We start from the raw sequence: 19,121 nt of genomic DNA, 5'->3' as shown, positions 1-19,121 counted from the left end.
GCGAGAAACTTCGCGGGTGTGCTCGCGCGCGCCTCAGGTAGTACGGCGGGTCCGCGTTTGGCTGGCGCTCGGTGGCTGCCACAAAGACTACCATCTCTAACAACAAGTCACATTTTTAATGTTGTTTAAAATCCAATAAGGAGGTGTACGAATAATGTAAAAATTCAGTGTCTGTTTTCAAATTAAGACCAATTTTTTTGCATGTGAATATGCAACATTTCCGAGTTCAGTCTTTTATTGAGAAATCTCTCCCTATCAAGAATTTTGACACGATCCCAATCAAGTTCATGATTGAATTCAAGACGGTAATTTGTGATCACCGATTGGTTACCTAATTCTATTAATATGGTTGCGATGCTCCGAAATTCTGGTTTTTAATTTTCTGCCCGTTTGGCCAACATATGTTGCATCGCAATCCTTACAGAAAATTTTGTAAACGACATTCTTATTGAAGTATTTTGGAAGAATGTCTTTCTGTACTCTAATAAATTTTTTTAATTTATTCAAACTAAAAAATGATAATTTCATATTGCACTTCTTGACCAGGAAAAGAATTTCTCTGATAACTTTGTCTAATGAGAAAAGAGTTTTCGAGTTTGACTGGTTCCATAAACCTACCTTTTCGGAATGCTATTTAAATTATCTTTCTGCACATCCATTGTCACAGAAGAAGGGTGTGGTTGACGGGAATGGTTGACAGAGCTTTTTTATTCTCAAATCCTAAGTATCATTATAAAAATCTGAAGTTTGTAATTAATACGTTATTGAATAATGATATCCGATTAAATTTATTTTCAATGCGATCAATTCACGTATAAAATTATTATGTCATAAATTAACAACAAAAGTGGACAATATAGTAAGTTCGGATAATTCTAAGGAAGAACTCACAAATTGGTTTGTTTTACCTTATGTTCCAAAGTTATCAGAGAAATTCTTTTTCTTGGTGAAGAAGTGCAATATAAAATTATCATTTTTTAGTTTGAATAAACTTAAAAAATTTATTAGAGTATATAACAGAAGGACATTCTTCCAAAATACATCAATAAGAATGTCGTTTACAAAATTTTCTGGAAAGATTGCGATGCAACATATGTTGGCCAAACAGGCAGAAAATTAAAAACCAGAATTTCGGAGCATCGCAACCATATTAATAGAATTAGTAGTAACCAATCGGTGATCACAAATCACCGTCTTAAATTCAATCATGAATGATTGGGATCGTGTCAAAATTCTTGATAGGGAGAGATTTCTCAATAAAAGACTGAACTCGGAAATGTTGCATATTCACATGCAAAAAAATGGTCTTAATTTGAAAACAGACACTGAATTTTTACTTTATTCGTACACCTCCTTATTGGATAATTTTAAACAACATTGAAAATGTGACTTGTTGTTAGAGATGGTAGTCTTGTTTCTATTTATCTCATTGTATTAAGAATGTCCTTACCATTTAACGTTCCAATTTCAAATGACAATACATACTTTTCGGACAATACATAATTTTGTGATTTAATTTATGGTTATATATATAATTGCGAGCGGGTTACTTTTATAAAGAATGGAATATATTTTTGTTGAGCTTTTGGTGTTTTCTCGTTTGAGGTGAGTCACTTGAGATTGATCAATTTGGTTGTAATTTCTTTTACATGATTCAATTCTTTCATTATATAGAATGTAGAGTACTTCCTTTTACATGTTTTTTCTATTCTTTTCTTATATAGAATGCAGAGTACAACAGATATCGTAGTTTGTAGTGACTGACTCTCAACGGAGAATTTCTAATTCTTGTAATTTTCTTCGCTGATGAAGACTCCAAAGTGAGTCGAAACGTTCGAATGTAATTTCATGTGATTAAGGAGGTTGTAAGGGCATAAAACACATATATTAATACTTTCGCTTTAAACAAACTACATACATGTGAAAGTTGTGTTCATAACATTCTGGTTTTATTGAGCAACACATTTTTATAGGTTATTTATTTTATTTGTTATTAGTTTTATTGTTATAAAAAAAAATTTTTTACATAATAAGAAAAATCTAAATGTTTTTTTATATAAATATATTTAGTACTAAACATGACTTATGCAAAGTTTCATTGAGATTCACCATTAGTTTATAACAAATAACAAATTTTATTTATTTACTGAACAATTAATGTCTGCATCTCAAGAAAACTTTACAAAAATATTGTTGAATTCCTAGAGTATTTATATTAAAAAATTGAAATTTCTATCATTATTTTATAATACATTTTCATATATTTATATTAGAGTACAAATTTAAAAAATATTACTACTTATTTAAGTAACTTTTGATCCAGATGGTCAATTGTTTCTATTTTTTTTTGTATTATTATTAAATGAAATTTAGAAGTCTGTAATTTTTTCAAGTAGTTCTTAATGTATTACATTTGCCTTACAACCTCCTTAAAGAAGGATGACTATTTGAAGTACATCTAGATTTTTTTCTCTACGCCTGAAGAACAGCGTTAGACTCTCATTAGTCCGAGTTGTGAGACTATTTTTGAATTTTTCATAAAGATATATTTACTGATTTTATCGAGATGTCAAGAGGTTTCCAAAACACTATAGTAAAGTTCTTTTTTATTGAGTACTTTCGAGTTAGAATGCTTGAAAGTTACAGTACCACCGGCATTAGCATTACCAAAGGTGCCCGACCGATGGCTGAAACCTCTTGAATATTGTTCAGCATCATTACCTGAATAACATTCATTAAATTCAAGACCATTAGAGATTATTCCTTTTATTTTCATTTTTGCACTATAAATTTATTTTTACGCAAAAATGAAAATAAGAGGCACAACCTCCAATGGCTTTGATCTTGACAAATGATATCCAAGATAAAATCCTGAATAACATTCAAGAGGTTTTAGCCGTCGGTCGGACACCTTGGATAATGCTGATTCCGGCGGTACTGTAACTTTCTCAAGCATCATAACTCAAAAAGTACTTGATGGAAATATATTTTTTTATAATGTTTTAAAAAGCTCTCGACATCAGCTACTAAATTCTGGAAACAAAAGGATGTTCCATTTAAAAAAATCGACGTGACCCTGACCTGACCTTGGCGACGCCATCCAAGATCAAACTGATAAGATCAATAAATATACATTTTCGTACCCTACAACTTTTGTCTGAATAATTTTACTCAATAATGCCGTGTTTTCGAGTTAAAAATTTGTAACTTTATCTGTAACTTTATTTTGAACACCCGGTGTATTATGTATGTATAGGGTGAGTAAAAAATCCCAGATCGGTGAAATGTCTCGAAGACTAAGCATTTCCAAAAGAAATGTTTTCTACAAAAGTTGTAGGGTTTAAAATGATCTATTAACTGATCTGGGCAATCTGACCTTGTGTGGCATTGTCAAAGTCAAGTCAAGGTCACATCGATTGTTTTAAATGGCACATTTTTACATCAAGGTTATTGGAAGTTGTTCCTCTTATTTTCATTTTTACGTAAAAATGAATTTTCAGTGCAAAAATGAAAATAAGAGAAAAAATCTTCAATGGCCTTGATCTTGACAAATGATATCCAAAACATGATCCTGAACAACATTCGAGAGGTTTTAACCGTCGGTCGGACACCTTGAGTAATGCTAATACCAGCGGTAACTTTCAACATCATAACTCAAAAAGTATTTGATGAAAAAATATTTTCTTATAGCGTTTTGAAAAGCTCTCGACATTAGTTATTAGATTGGAATAAAAAATAGGGTGTGCCATTAAAAAAAATCAATGTTATCTTGACCTGACCTTAGCGACGCCACCCAAGATCAACTGTCCAGTGAATAGATCATTTAAAACCCTACGACTTTTGTAGTAAACATTTCTTTTGGAAATGCTTAGTTTTCGAGATATTTCACCAGTTTGGGACTTTTTACTCATCCTATATATGTTAATATGCTACGCCCATCTGAACTCGCTCTATTGTTAGATGAGTGCTTGAAATTTAAAATTATTGTTAATGTTTCATGAAGACAAGATATTATGTCTTAAATAACATAATAAAATATATTAAGGATTTTGCAGTTTACTTCGTTTTTATATTTTTATGAAACATTTTATGTACAATAGGGTATAAAGGTGGATTCTAATCCGAGCGCTCCGGGTGATGAATGGCGGGAGAGGGGGGGAGGTCCGCGAGGAAGGAAGAGAGTGATGTCACTCTTGCGGGAAAATTACGTAGCAGAGACGGGCGTAAGATGTGCGAAAACTTGCGTTGCAAGGTCCGCGTCGCAGTGTTGATGTCACGCGGGGTCAGCGGCTGCCGGGCACGGTCTTCCCACCGCGCGCTTTATTTACCATTTTATAATTACCATTTATACTTGCCGTCTCTTCTAATAATTACATTTTATACGTACCGTCTCTTCTTCTACTGCCATCTTATTCTAGCACGCAAATATTTTTATTTATTTATTATTTATATTATAATATTTATATTATTTTATTTTATTTATTTAATTATTCAAAGAGTGTAAATCGGACGCTTAGTAAGAGCGCGATGATACAATCGCATGCGATGGTGTCGCGCGTGATGACGCGCGCGTAATACAATACCGAAGAAGAATGGAAAGGAGGAACAATTAATTGTGAAAACAAACTAATTTTTTTTTATTTTAGACATTTATTTATACCATAGGGGAGACCGAGGCCGGTTGTCACAGTTTTTGATTGATATTTTCTCATATATCCCATACGGCACCGAAAATTTTCAGATATATTTCAGAAATATTTCAACCGAGAAAAGTAAAACGTTCCATAAAAGTTGCGAAATACGTCTGCAACATTTCTGAGACAGCTCTGGCAAAATGTCAGCGACTCTTACACATAAAACCTTGTTAAAAGGTTGCTAAAATGTTACAGGAAGAATCTGCAATCTTCTTGAAATATTACTAAGAAGTTATGGAAATAGCTGAAACCTTTTAGAAATATTGCTGACCGTAATCCTCTCAGTGATCTGAAGTACTTAAATAAATTTATAACATCAAAAAGTAATGCCTATATGAGCCGACACTGGATGTTCATGTGTAGAAAAACTTTATTCGAAGAATTACATTAATTGGTAAACGTTTCGACCCTCGCTTCGGGTCCTCTTCAGTACAAAATATATTAAACGCTATGAATATTGTCTTAAGGCTAACATAAATTGCAGAATGTGTCCTTTGTTCTAATAATGTACATCAAATTGATTGATTTGCTATATAAATGAATTATATGTATGTTATTATCTTATTATTAATATATTATAAAAGGAAGGATTATATAACTTACATGTAACGCTGAACTTGACTAATTACATATCTCATCAACGTTAACTCCACTACCGAACTGGCAATTTCACTATAAAGAACAGTTATTATATATTTTTATTTTTATTTTAAATAATAACACTATTTGATATTATTGAACTATTTGATTTAATGAAAATTATCTACGAAAATCTTACATAGCAGGCGAGTAACTTTGATGTTGTTAGCTTGAACGTTAGCCTGCGAATGTGACAATGTGTTTAAAATCGCCAAACCGAGAGCAAAGTCACGTCTAAAGACAATCCAATAATATTGGTACAGTCACAGTTATAAGCTTATTAAATCGTATCGGTACAGTAACACAAATTTGTTTTGTCACAAGATGACTTATTATAATAGATTAAAAATTTTTATGCTAAACACAATAAAATACAAATAAATTTTGACTTAGTCCTATATAGTAAAGTTAATACATTTTTAAAGTCACTAAAGTCTGTGTCTATATTGTAGTAAAAAGAAGGTTGAAAATTAATTTATATCCTTATAAGTTTTCAAGTGCTCGCATATTCTGACTTAACAATACATGGTCCAATATGTGAAATTAATTTTATCAGCGGTTTTTTAATCACAGTCAAATCAAGAATAAAAAATAACTAAATAGTAAATAATAAATAAAAAATAAAAATTAAAAATTAAAAATTATCAAGTAAAATACATAAAAAATAAAGACTGAAAAATAAAAACAACAAAAATAATAAATAATCAATAAAAATTAAATGATAAACATAAAAATACAAATAAAAAAATTATAAAAATAACCTTTAAAATTTAGATTTAAAATAAAAACCCATAATTATAAACTTTCTATAAATGTAAAAGCTAAAAAAGATCTATTTATTCTTAAATGAATCCACATATAACGGGTCAAGAGTTGACCTATCATTATGCAAATTCAAACCCTGTTTCTGTCTTCTAATGTGTATCATTTCAGACATTAGTTTTTGTTTAAAATTTTTTCCTCATCAAGTATTCTAACATTTTCCCAATCAAATTCATGAGAAGTCTCAAGTCTATGTCAGTAATCACCGAGGACTGTGTCGAGCTCCTATTAATATGACTTCTATGCTCCGATATACGCGTCTTCAAACACCTCTTAGTTTGCCCTACGTAGGATGCATCACAATTTTTACATTCAATTTTGTAGACAACATTAGAGTGAGAAAACTTTGGAAGGGGGTCTTTTTGAACCTTAATGAATTGTTTTAATTTGTTGATGCTTTTGTAAGCCATTTTAACTCCTGGTACTTTACTAACAAAATTTTTTATTTTATCAGATATCTCTGGTATAAAAGGTATCGTGAAAAATCTCTGAATCTCATTTTTATCATCATCCATTGTTCTTTGAGTATGTTCTTGGTTGTTTAATTGCTGAAACTTGTTATATAATCTCTTTTTAATCGTTGTGAAGATTAATTTTAACGGATAACCATTTTCTAAGAGTAATTCAATAACCAACTCAAAATTTTCTTGATGGTACCTTGATGGATGTGACAACAATAAGACTCTATCAATTAAGCCTATAATTATTCCTATTTTTTGAGAGAAAGGATGTCTAGAGAAATAGTTCAAAAAACGACCCGAGAATGTTGGTTTGCGATACCAATCAGATATAAGGTGTTTATCTTCTTTTTTTAGGCTTATCTAGGAAGTTCAATGATTCCACCCCATATTCCATCGTAAATCAGTGTTGCACATTTGGCTCCCCGGCAACACGGAATCCAGCCCCACCCCTTGTATCCCCACTAAGCAGACACCTACCGGCATCGAGTCGGCCGTCTTCGCCGCGAGAGCGAGCGAGACAGCGAGAGGCAGCGCCCGTCCTTCTCGCTCTACCAGTAACTCGTAAACATTAGAGCTCTAATACTCGCTTGTGTTTACGAGTTACTGGTAGAGCGAGAAGGACAGGTGCTGCCTCTCGCTGTCTCGCTCGCTCTCGCGGCGAAGACAGCCGACTCGATGCCGGTAGGTATCTGCTTAGTAGAGGTACAAGTGGTGGGGCTGGATTCCGTGTTGCCGGGGAGCCAAATGTGCATCACTGTCGTAAATCTCAATCTAGGGTGATATGAATTAAAGGTGTCAATTATATCATTATAATTGCACGTGTACTAGTGGAAGCATTGTTTTCTCTCTCTGTCAAAACTTGCTCTTCAAATCGCAGCCCGAATTACTGCTGCAGCATATCAGGTTCAGAATATTCCTGCAGTCTTTGAGCGTGTGAGACAATTAATGTTTCGACGATGTCCTATTTGTGTTGAAGCAAATGGAGGAATTTTTGAACATTTATTATAAATTGAGTTAATCATTTACATTTTTGTTCCGTCCTTTTGTTCATTGTTTTTTGAAGATTAAAATATATATGTGTAATTGAAAGAAATTTAATTAATATAATATATTATAGGACCGTACATGTGATAACACGAACTATAGAAATCAAAGCCTTAAACGGTCTAGTTGGATCTTAATGCTTGTATGATTCTTATGTGAATTTATTTACTACGTATGTAGTCCCCATAAATTTAATTATTCCACTTATATGTTTGTTTTTTGTTAAAATCAAAAAATTCCTACTTTTACCCTGTAGCATTAAAACAAAACGTCGCAGAAGAAAACATTATTAACAAAATATGTTTGTTTTTATGTCCCTTATTTATCCTCACAGTTTGTCAGTCTAATTTTTTTACACCCTGTATATGTACTTACATATATATCATATTGTAGTCTTTTTCAAACTGCGCGCCGAATTATTTTTCCGGACTAAATAAACGCAATTAAAACTTGTATAATTTTAAATATTTCGCCGGATTTCACTTTTGGGAACCCTCGAGTACGAAGCACGTCTTCTCTCAATCTCTGTATTTCGCCATCTTACTTTGCTCGTCGTGCCACCAATACTCTCTCGGAACAAAACTCCGCGCCGCTGTCCGGCCGGTAATACAAGTAAAATATAAAGTAGAACATAAAATCCGACAAAACTACTCTAGCAATCGCGAATTAAATTGACAAGCAATTTAATAATTTGATACTACCATCAAGCATCATATATTATAAAGATGTTAATACTACTGTGTCCAAAAAGTAAGACCAATTTTCAATTTAAATTGCGCTGATATATCGAATGTGAGAAATATTTTTTTTCGAAATTCGACAAACATCTGTGTCAAACTTCACATCATAAACGACATTAGTGTTTCAGCTGCGCTTGATTTTTTACGACGCAAAAAGTGTTCTTTCCGATTTTTACAATGTGTGATTTTGTTGAGCAAAGAAGTTGGATTAAATTTTGTTTGCGAAATGAAATTTCTTGTGCAGAAACGTTTAGGATGTTGCAGAGAGCCTTTGATGAGCAGACTTTGTCGGAAAGAAATGCTTACAAGTGGTATAAACAGTTCAAAGAAGGCCGAGAACGAGTTGAAGATAAAGAGCGCCTCGGACGAACATCAACCTCTACCGATGAAAGTCACGTTAAACAAATCAAAGATTTGGTGCTCAACAACCGTCGATTAACAATTAGGAACCTTGCTGATGCTGTTGGCATTTCAAAAGGATCAGTCAACAACATTTTAAAAGATACAGCCATTGACAAAATTATTAGGCACCCTTGCTTTTTCTAAATTTTTCACAACTGAATGTGCATAAGCTCTCTATTTGCGTGTTGTTTTCATGCTACTGACTTTGTGAGAAGGTCAAGCAACTGAGGCATATAAGTTTCTTAGAGAAATGATAATATGTACAAAACTGTTTAGTGTGCATTTCTCTGTCATACTGCACGTAAGAGCATTGCGTGGTTTAAGCGAAATACGATTAAGCTGTTTGAATGGCCACCACAGAGTCCAGATCTCAATCCAATTGAGCATCTATGGGCTCATTTGAAGAAACATGTCCGCGCTCGCAAGTGCACTTCAATTACTGAGCTCAAGAAAGCGATTTTCGAAGAATGGGAGAAAATATCACCTACTATATGCGAAAGATTAGTACATAGCTTACCTAAAAGAATAGCAGAAGTCATAAAAAATAATGGCGGACCAAGCAAATATTAGTTTATATGATTATTTAAGAAATAAATGATAACATTTATAAAGATAGTGTTATTTATTTCCTTATAAATTGAAGAAATTGTTAAATAAATAAGGTGCCTAATAATTTTGTCAATGGCTGTAATTGGCGAAGATGGCGTCAAGCCTGATCCAAAAAAACTCGAGGCCGTGAAAAATTTTCCGAGACCGCGCAATCAGAAAAACGTGCGTCAATTTCTCGGACTCGTGTTAAAATCTGTGAGGAGATGATTTCTGATTATCAATCGGTCATGAAACGCATTATTACGGGAGATGAGACTTGGATCTACGCATACGACCCGGAAACAACCGATCGATCGAGCGAATATCGTGCAAAAGGTGAGCCAAGGCTGAAAAGATCGCGCGAAAGTCGCTCAAAAATCAAAGTGATGTTGACAGTTTTCTTCGATTATCGTGGTGTTGTGCACTATGAATTCCTTCCGCCGGGCCAAACTGTTAACAAGGAATATTATTTGAGTGTTATGCGTCGTTTGCGTGAAGCTATTCGCAAAAAGAGGCTGGAATTGTGGAAAGACAACTCTTGGTTTTTGCACCACGATAATGCGCCATCTCACACTGCATTGGTTCTTCGAGACCATTTTGCTAAAAATTCGACCCATATCGTTACACAACCACCATATTCTCCTGATTTAGCACCGTGTGACTTCTGGCTATTCCCTAAACTCAAAAGACCGCTCCGGGGACACCGTTTTGACTCGATTGAAGAGATACAAGCTAAATCGAAGAAAGCTTTGAAGGCCATTCCGGAAATCGACTTTAACAATTGTTTCGAGGATTGGAAAAAACGTTGGCATAAGTATATTGAAGCCGGAAGCGAATTCCCGACTTCATGGCACGAGTCACCAACAGTAAGGGCCTAAAAAAGCACGAGCCCGAATAATGATTGATTTAATATAGTTAGGTTATTTGACGAAAAATTTAAGTTTGTTATTCAATCTAAGGATAGAGCCTATTTTAGATGGATAATGTTATTTACAAAAAAAATTATTGTTATGACTAGTAATAAGTTTAAAATAATAAGTTGAGTTCGCGAAAATATATGTGAAGCGCAAATCCAAATATAATTCTCTTCATCGATAGAGCGCGAGATAATTATTATGTTTAGTTGAGTTAAAGAACCAACGCTGTAGTAAACATTGTAGAGAACGGACCGGAGAACAAGCGCGGAAGAAAATCGCGTAAATGAAAACGTAGATCGCCCAGATAAGTGAATCAAGGCAACCTAACGTTTAACAAGCGAAAATATTATACCGGGTGTCCGAGCGAATTGGTCGACGGTACGGGAATAGGAAGAGAGACGAACCGCGACGACATGGCAAGATAGGGGAAGCGAGACCGAATAAAAGGCAATAACAATAAATTCGAGTCATATACCGGGTAACGGATAAAACCGGATTTTCAGTAGCTAAAACTTGAAATGCGGGAAATGGAAAACGTTAGATCGCGAAATAAGGGAAACGATAGAACATGACGTTTCGCGAAACTCCACATTATAACGGGTGTTCGAAAAACCCAGTTGCCAAACGCGAAACTCGGAATTTAGAAAATTCAAGAACGTCAAGTTTCATGGGGCTAAAGATAAGATAATTTAGCGTTTGCCATAAATCGATAACATACAGGGTGTCCGAGAAACACGGTTGTCGACTCAAGAAATGTGCGATAGCGAAGAAAGTGAAACGTAATTGCCCACGGGAACAAACGTTGAAGAACATAATGCAATCACAAATTCATTACATACCGGGTGTCGGAAAAATACGACCCGCAAGGCGATATCAGTAAGAAAACCGATATGTGCGATGTGCGCGACTGAATAGTTATGAAATAAACCAATCATTGCAAACAATACCTACCTGAAGATCGGAGAACCGAAGGGAATCTAGCCGTGATGTAGTGTACCTGAAAAGAGAATAATGCGATTAAGTTAAGTTTATATATACTTACCTGCGGGCCGGGAGGCCAGTGAAATTCTGGTGTCGATAACTACCAGTTACGCTGGATACCTGAAATAAAAGAAAACTCATGTAGTGAAATTTGAGATATGATATATGCGGAGTAATGTAATCTAAATAAAGGCTAAGAGTAACGAAAGCGAGCTAAATGAACGCGGAGGCGCAACGTGCGAGCGTGGCGCTGGAATCAAAGACCAAAGAGGGGATAGCGCGGGCTACATAAGCGCGTGTAAAGCCGGAAGCGAGGACACCGGGGATAGTGAGCGATGGACGATACACGATAGGCGGTAGTCCAGAGCTGGGTCTATAGAGTAGAATCGAATGGGAAGATTTGTACTTTAACCACCTACTCGAGTAGAGCAGGGCTCGCGCGGAGCATATACTATGTAAATTCTAGTTGCTTATCAAAGTGGGAGACCCCCCGATGTGTTCACATTTATACTATGTACTGAAATTATTAAATATACAGTTATATTGTGATATTGGTAAATTGGACATTGTCAATAGAAATCACCCATCCTTGTGCGATCTGAGCCATATACGACGAAGAAACAACCTTCTCCTTTGGAGGTCAAAAGGAGTGGCGACCGAATAGAGGACAAAGAAAAAAAACTGGACCGAATTGCATGCAGGAGACTGCGATTCGGCTACAATATTATGTCTGAGGGAGATTACTTTGAAGGCGACGAAATAGATTTGAAATAATAAATAAATATTTAAAAAAAAAATAGAAATTGGTCTTACTTTTTGGACACAGTAGTATATCCTGCTTGGTAGGGAGAAGACTCAGGAGGCCTCAAAGTCAGAGGATCGGGCCCTAGGAGAACCAGAGCTTTGGGAAGCTGCTACAGTAGCACAGTAATGAGCAAGATGCTAGTCGGGAGCCCCGAATTACAGGCCAACGTTTTTGGGGAATCCATAATTGTCGGAACGACAATTTAAGGAGAGGAGGGCAGTGTTATGCCCGTGCCGTGCCGACACCGTAGATCGCCAAATAGTTTAGAATGGTCTGATATTGACGTTCCACTTGACCATCCGACTGAGGATGCAGAGCAGATGTTCTCGTTTTCTTAATTCCGAGCAACTGTGATAATTCCCGAAAAATCCTAGATTCAAAATTTCTTCCCTGATCCGTGTAGACTTCTAACGGGACCCTATTGTTGTGCCGCTATACGGCACGGGTTCGGGATCCACTTAGGACTCGGGGGAGTTTGCACATTGAACAAAACTTGTTGTAGTTTTGTACTGAATATATAAATATAATCTTTGATATTGCGATACACTATTTTTATTCTATTATCATCACCAATTCACCTATCGGCACTTGCGTCGCGATAGTATATTAGACGTATTCGAACCGCGCGTCACGACGTGTTACGCTATTTTATTTGACCGAATTACTCACTGAGAATTGTCTGACTGGCTCCCCGGTCGTCTACGCGGCCGCGCTTTTATTAATTATTTTGGGGTCGCCCGTATAGCCTCGTCAGCGTTCTACTCAGACGAGGCCAGCGTCCGCGCAATATCTTAGTCAGCGGTCGAGTACTGCTTTTATTATAATAATTGGTTTACATATCATATTGGCAATAATATGATTGCGCTAACGTTATTTTAGTATTTCGCCACGTTCTGTGGCGAAATCGTCACAGTGGATATAGAGCAGTTTTGCACTCGTGACACTATGTCTCAAGATAACCTGACTCAAGAAGATCTCTGCAATCGTCTTTACCCTGATATTCTTTAAGGGGAATACCTCCATCCACTTAGTAAAGCAAAATCGACGATAACTAATAAATACTTATTCCTTGAAAGAGTTACCGGAAGTGGACCAAATATGTCCATCTAAACTCTCTCAAATGGAGCCCCAACGTTATAAATTTGAAGCGGAGATTTTCCTTTCCCTGTCGAGCCCTTACGTGCAACGCAGATTTTGCACGTTCTGCACTAATCCTCCGCATCTTGTTTGCAAGAAGCCCAATAAAATCTCTTACGAATTTTCTCCAGAGTTTTATTAACTCCAAAGTGTCCTTCCGACGAAGAATCATGAATTTCCTTTAATATTTCCTAAACTTACTTCTTAGGGACGACTAGTTGGGCAACAATGCTTTTCAAATTTGGAGCCTTCCACATTTTATAGAGTGCACCATCCTTGATTTCTAAAAAATCCCAATAGGACCAAAACTTTTCCGGACATTTCCTTAGACGCAATCTCCTGCCAAGATGGTCGGATCCCAGTCTCCTTTCCTTGAAGAATAATGGAAATGCTAGAATCTTCTAATTGCTCCTGACGCCAAGTTTCCAAGTTTTCTTCCGACAGAACTATCCTTGCAACAGCACTATTTCCTATTTTTGAAGCCTCCTTAATTTCTATCCTGGAAGTCATACTGTTCAAGCCTCTCCATCCAGCGTGCCAATTGGCCCTCCAACTCCTTGAAGGAAATTAACCATTTAAGCGACATATGATCCGTTCGTATTAAAAATTTCCGACCATACAAATAGTGATGAAATGATTTAACCAAATCAATTATTGATAAAAATTTGCGCCGCGTAACGCAATAATTCCTCTCAGCTTCATTTAAAATACAGCTAAAATAAGAAATAACTTTTTCTCTTCCGTTTTGTCTTTGCGACAAGACTGCACCGATTCCAAAAGTCGATGCATCTGTATCGAGAATGAGCTCCCCCTCCTCACTAGGAAAAGAGAGAATTGGTGAGGAGCTTGTTTCAAACTATTAAAACTGCTCTCACATTATTCAACCCAAACGAATTTCGTTTAATTCTCTGTAAGAACATAGAGAGGTTTTGTTAATAAAGAAAATCCCTTCACAAATTTACGATAATAAGAGTATAATCCCAAAAAGCTCCGCAAATGTTTTTTATTTCGTGGTATTGACCACTTTTTTATAGCAATAATTTTATTATTGTCTGTGGAAATCCCTGCAGCAGAAATTGAGTGTGTCCAAGTATTTCACTTCTTGACCAAAAAAGTACACTTTTTAGGATTAATTTTTAAATTTACTTCCCGCAAACGACACAAAATTTTTCTCAAATTTTCGATCATTTCTTCAAAGCTTTTACCAAAAATAATAAATATACTAAATATACTAAACAACTTTTTGAGAGAAACTTTTGTAAAATTTGCTCCATCACTCGCTCAAATGTGGCTGGAGCGTTACATAAACCGAAGGTTATGTACATCACTTTAAATTGCCACAATCCGTTTCCGATAGAGAATGCCGTCTTTTCTTTATCCTCTGGCCGAATTTTAATTTGCTAGTATCCGCTTAAGTCTAATGTAGAATACCAAGAATTACCTGCGAGTTGATCGAAGATGTCGTCTATTCTGGGCAAGGGATAAGGTCTTTAGTAGTAACATCATTTAGCTTACAGTAATCAATACAGAATCTTATCGTCCCATACTTTTTCCTCACTAACACAACTGGAGACATCCAAGGACTTATTGATTCCTCAATTACACCTTGATTTCTCATGTCCACAATCATTTTATTAACTTCCTTCCTCATATTAATAGGAATTCGACGAGGAACCTGCTTAATGAGGAGAGAATCTTTTATATTAATTACATTAATATAATTACTAACCTCACAATTCCCAGCAACAATTTCCTCAGCAAATATTTCACGAAATTCAATAAGAAGCATTGCAAAGAGTTCTTTCTGAAATTGATTTAAATGTTTAGAATCCTTTTCAAACAGATATCTCAAATTCAATGGAATATTAAAAAAAAACAATAAAAAAGGTTGAGCATATGCCACACACTAGATCTTGTTAGTGAAATATCATCAATATATTCGCATATAGAATTAAAAGAATTAACAATAATTATGCTAGTTACAATTAATCAAAATATATAAACGTTTCGGCCCTGAATGTGGCCATCTTCAGTATAAAATACAGTATATAAAATTATAAAGAAATTCGCACATACAAAATAACGGTTACAATTAATAGATATAATAAAATTTTTTGTTGTCAAAGTATAAAATAACTCAATCTAATATTATTGAGTATTTAGTCATGTGATGAAATTATCGATTAATGCGAAAATTCCTCCAATATACAATCTTATTTACAAGGATAGTTAACATCAAGTTATAATTGCCAAACTAAAATATATATGCCCAATTACATATTATCATAACTTTTTAACAAACATTATTAATAACGCGTAAAAACTGTAATATTACCTATATCTTGAAATCTCGTATCCTCATTCGATCATGGAAGAGTTGTACTTATCCCGTTATTCTTGTCAAAATTATCGTAAAGTGCTACCTCAAGTTGAACACTGAGATATATATACCCTGACAAGAAGACCTCCAAATTTAAAGAGAAGGGGAAAAATTTGATGTAAGAATTGAGAAAATTTGATGTTGTTTCTTGTCACCAACTTCAGTATGTTCATCAGATAGATTGGGAAAATACACTACTCAACAAAATTAAAGGATCACTTGTTCCACCCTGCAAAAATAGACAAATTTCGAGATAGAATAACTTCATCAAAAATCATCGTATCGAGATTTTTAAAAAGGCATTTTAAAGCTTGAAATTTCTACTTTTCAAACCTGTACTTTAAAAAATACGCGTTATGCGTTATGCAAAAGCTTGTGTCTGGGCTCTTATGGCCGCAGCACACACTCTTGCATAACGCATAATACATAATGCATAATGGAATCAACCAATCGAAATTCTTCTTTTCCACGGAATGAGAGGAAAGGAAAGCTTCTGATTAGTTGATTCACTTATGCACTATGCGTTATGTGTTATGCAAAAGCTTGTGTCTGGGCTTTTAATCGGGTTTAATAACATCCGTAGTTATAAAATTGGCCAATCATAGCTGTTCTTTGGAAGAATGGACCGAATGTTACTGTAGATCTGTTCACGTTGAATGAAATCCCTAAATATTTTTGCATTTAAAATCAGGGGTGATCCCGATTGACCACGGTTGGATTGGACACTCCGATCCTTCCATAAGAATATCAATCTTTTCTTCGGCTTTCCATTTTGAATTTGTAGCCGAATTTTTCATGCGTGTATTAAAAGCTTCTTTGAATGGAATATCTCTTTGTATTATCGCGGGCTACGTTCATTCCAGAACGAGCAACTTCTTTACCGATCGTCTTCGTATTCTTTGATAAGAGAGGTAGAACACGACGAAAGAGGCCTTCGACGAAACTATCAATCCCATGACCGCGTTGATTTAATGTACACTCATCGACTAAAAAGTTGCGACACTTTTTTCTTAATGAGTTTTGAAACAAAATTGTCAGAATGCGAGTCACTGCTTGTGGAGCGGTTAGGATAGCTTTCAATGTGAAAAAATGTAATCTATGCGCCGCGCGAAAAACTTAACCTTTCAAATAACCTTAAACCTATCAATCTTTATTTAAAGGTGGATAAATTAACGGAGTTATTGTTGGAATTACTGTTGGGTCAGAGTTTCGTACATCCGAATTTGGAGATTTTTTTAAAGAGTGCATGCTTAAATTGATACTTCGATGACCGTCGATCGCCGATAAGTAATATGAAAATTTAAATTTTGTATTTATTTTGCAAAATAAATAAACAAAATAATCTTGAAAAATTGATTCTATGAATATTTATGACCAGAGATATACCAACATTGGAGAATGTTCTTTTAAAGAGTGAAATGGAAAGCATTAAACTCTACAAAAAAAGGATACTGACGGTGGTATTGTTAGCGAATATTCAGCCTCTTATATTTTTCCAATATGATACTATGCACATACTTTCCATACAAAATATTCTGTATTATTACGCTTCATTTGGTTCAGTTCTTTAGCAGCGAATAGCTGTTAGTATCAACGTTATATTCTAATCCTTAGTATATGATTCTTTAATTAATTTTCTTGTAATTATTATAGCTGGCTGTTTGTGGCCTTATGAAATCACAGAGTTCTTTGAACCTCGCCCCTTTCATTGAACATTACGGAGATTCATTATTACCTTATATACCTACTAATCGTGATGATAATACAAAAGAGAGAAGAGATAAGAAGACCAGCACACTACTTATCATCGTTAAAAGCAAGCTAAGGTACGTGGAAGTCAGATCGTTGCTTAACACCAGAATGCTATGGAATCGACAAACGGCATTTCCAGATTCCACTCTAAGAAGGCCGAGATGAGAAATAAGGTGCGTATCATAATATTAATAAAGCTAACAGTTACATGAATGCGTAAAATTTTTATTATATAATTTAAATGTCATTACAGATTTGCGTTCGCTGGTGGTCGTCCGGTGTCACAAAATAACCTTAAGACGTGTTAGTTTAAGAGTTAGTTATAAAATTTTAAGAAGCAGCCACTCTTGCTTTAGCTTCATTGCGTAGTAATCTACGCGTTTACTTGTAATTAAAGATAAAAAGAAGGGTCCCTACAACTTTTATAACTTAACAAATGTTTATTTGTAAATGTTCTATAAATGTTGGTAATATAGTGAGTAATCTAGTGAGTGAAAATTGTGACTATATAAATGCGATATATGTATAGTGTGAGAGGCATTTCTTACTTATTCTTCTGTTAGTTGCTAAGTTTTTCAACTGTTTGTTTATCTGTTTTCCTTATATTACTGTATCAAAAGATTTGTTTAAAAAGGTTGTTTCTTTAAAAGAAAAGTGACTAACTTGATTATTAAAGTATTAAATATAATAATTCAACAGGTTATGGGCCCAGGACCCTTATTCACTCTAATCATATAGAAAGCTATATTTAATCGAGTCAGAGAAAGCAAATATTTATTCTTTTGGTACATAAGCTATCCTATGTTTACTACTCAAAGAATGGCAGATTCCGCAATGAATTTAGTCTTTGAGAAATTGAAAGGACGAGAAAGTTATAATAACTGAAAATTTGGCATGAAAATGGCCCTTATTCACGAGGATTTATGGCCTGCTATCGAGGGATATCCTGAGGAAGATACAACTTCTGCAGCAGAAAAAAGGAAGAATCAAAAGGCTTTAGCAAAAATATATCTAATGATTAAACCCATGCGTATGTTAGATCTGTAGAAAATGCCAAAGATGCCTGGCAAAATTATGTAGTTGAAGTTTGGATCGTTCTTGGAGCGAAACAATTGACGTTCATTCATATATACATGTGACCGAAAATTACAACCATATGTCGAAGCGTTTCAAAACAAAAGATAAAGGTACGAACACAATCTCTAAAAACATTACAAAATAAAAAATTTATACTTGTGATTAAAAATTTCGTAAGTAGTAAGTGGGCAGCTATGGGCCGTCAAAACAAACCCCCTCCACTCGACCTCCGGCGCCAGGTGGGCGTGGCCTAGACGGGACTGTCAGGGAAAATGGTGCGCTCTGATTGGTCGGTGACGTGAGGGTGGGCTAACGAGGTAATTAAATGTCGCGTTTTGATTGGCTCGGCCCATAGCTGCCCACACGCTGATTGGCTCGGTCCATAGCTGCCCGTGCGACGATTGGAGAGGGTGGGGGTGTCGGCAGAGAAGAATACCACTGTAAAATGACGGATGGTAAAGACCGAGGAAAAATGGGGCCGAGAATTTTGTGCGTTACGGGGGGAGAGGGGGAAGGTACGGTCAGCGAACATGAATAGCACACAGCTTTTGTCCTGCAGGTCATTTTTTTTGCTGCAGCGGTTCGATGTCTCCAGCGTGTTGACGCTTAGTGAAAGGGTTTTTTCTTATTATTTATAACGAGGACTTTTAGGAGAATTTTCGGGAGACTCTTGTTTTCAATA

General features: G+C 35.2%; 1 long non-coding RNA gene and 1 pseudogene across 1 annotated transcript; one reads left to right on the top strand and one right to left on the bottom strand.

Moving 5' to 3' along the window:
• Positions 1-5,059: 5,059 nt before the first annotated feature.
• Positions 5,060-5,681, bottom strand: LOC108761500 (uncharacterized). Its single transcript, XR_001940123.1, has 3 exons — positions 5,473-5,681; positions 5,298-5,366; positions 5,060-5,223 (listed from the first exon to the last, which is right to left on the bottom strand). It is a non-coding gene; the product is annotated as an uncharacterized LOC108761500 (long non-coding RNA).
• A 10,968-nt stretch (positions 5,682-16,649) lies between these two features.
• Positions 16,650-17,812, top strand: LOC108761499 (uncharacterized; annotated as a pseudogene).
• The last annotated feature ends 1,309 nt before the right edge of the window (positions 17,813-19,121 follow it).

The sequence above is a fragment of the Trachymyrmex cornetzi genome, unplaced genomic scaffold (genome assembly GCF_001594075.2).
Source record: "Trachymyrmex cornetzi isolate Tcor2-1 unplaced genomic scaffold, Tcor1.1 scaffold2483, whole genome shotgun sequence".
NCBI classification, from domain to species: domain Eukaryota; kingdom Metazoa; phylum Arthropoda; class Insecta; order Hymenoptera; family Formicidae; genus Trachymyrmex; species Trachymyrmex cornetzi.
Note: the sequence above shows the minus strand (reverse complement) of the source record. Positions and strands in the feature narration are given on the sequence as shown.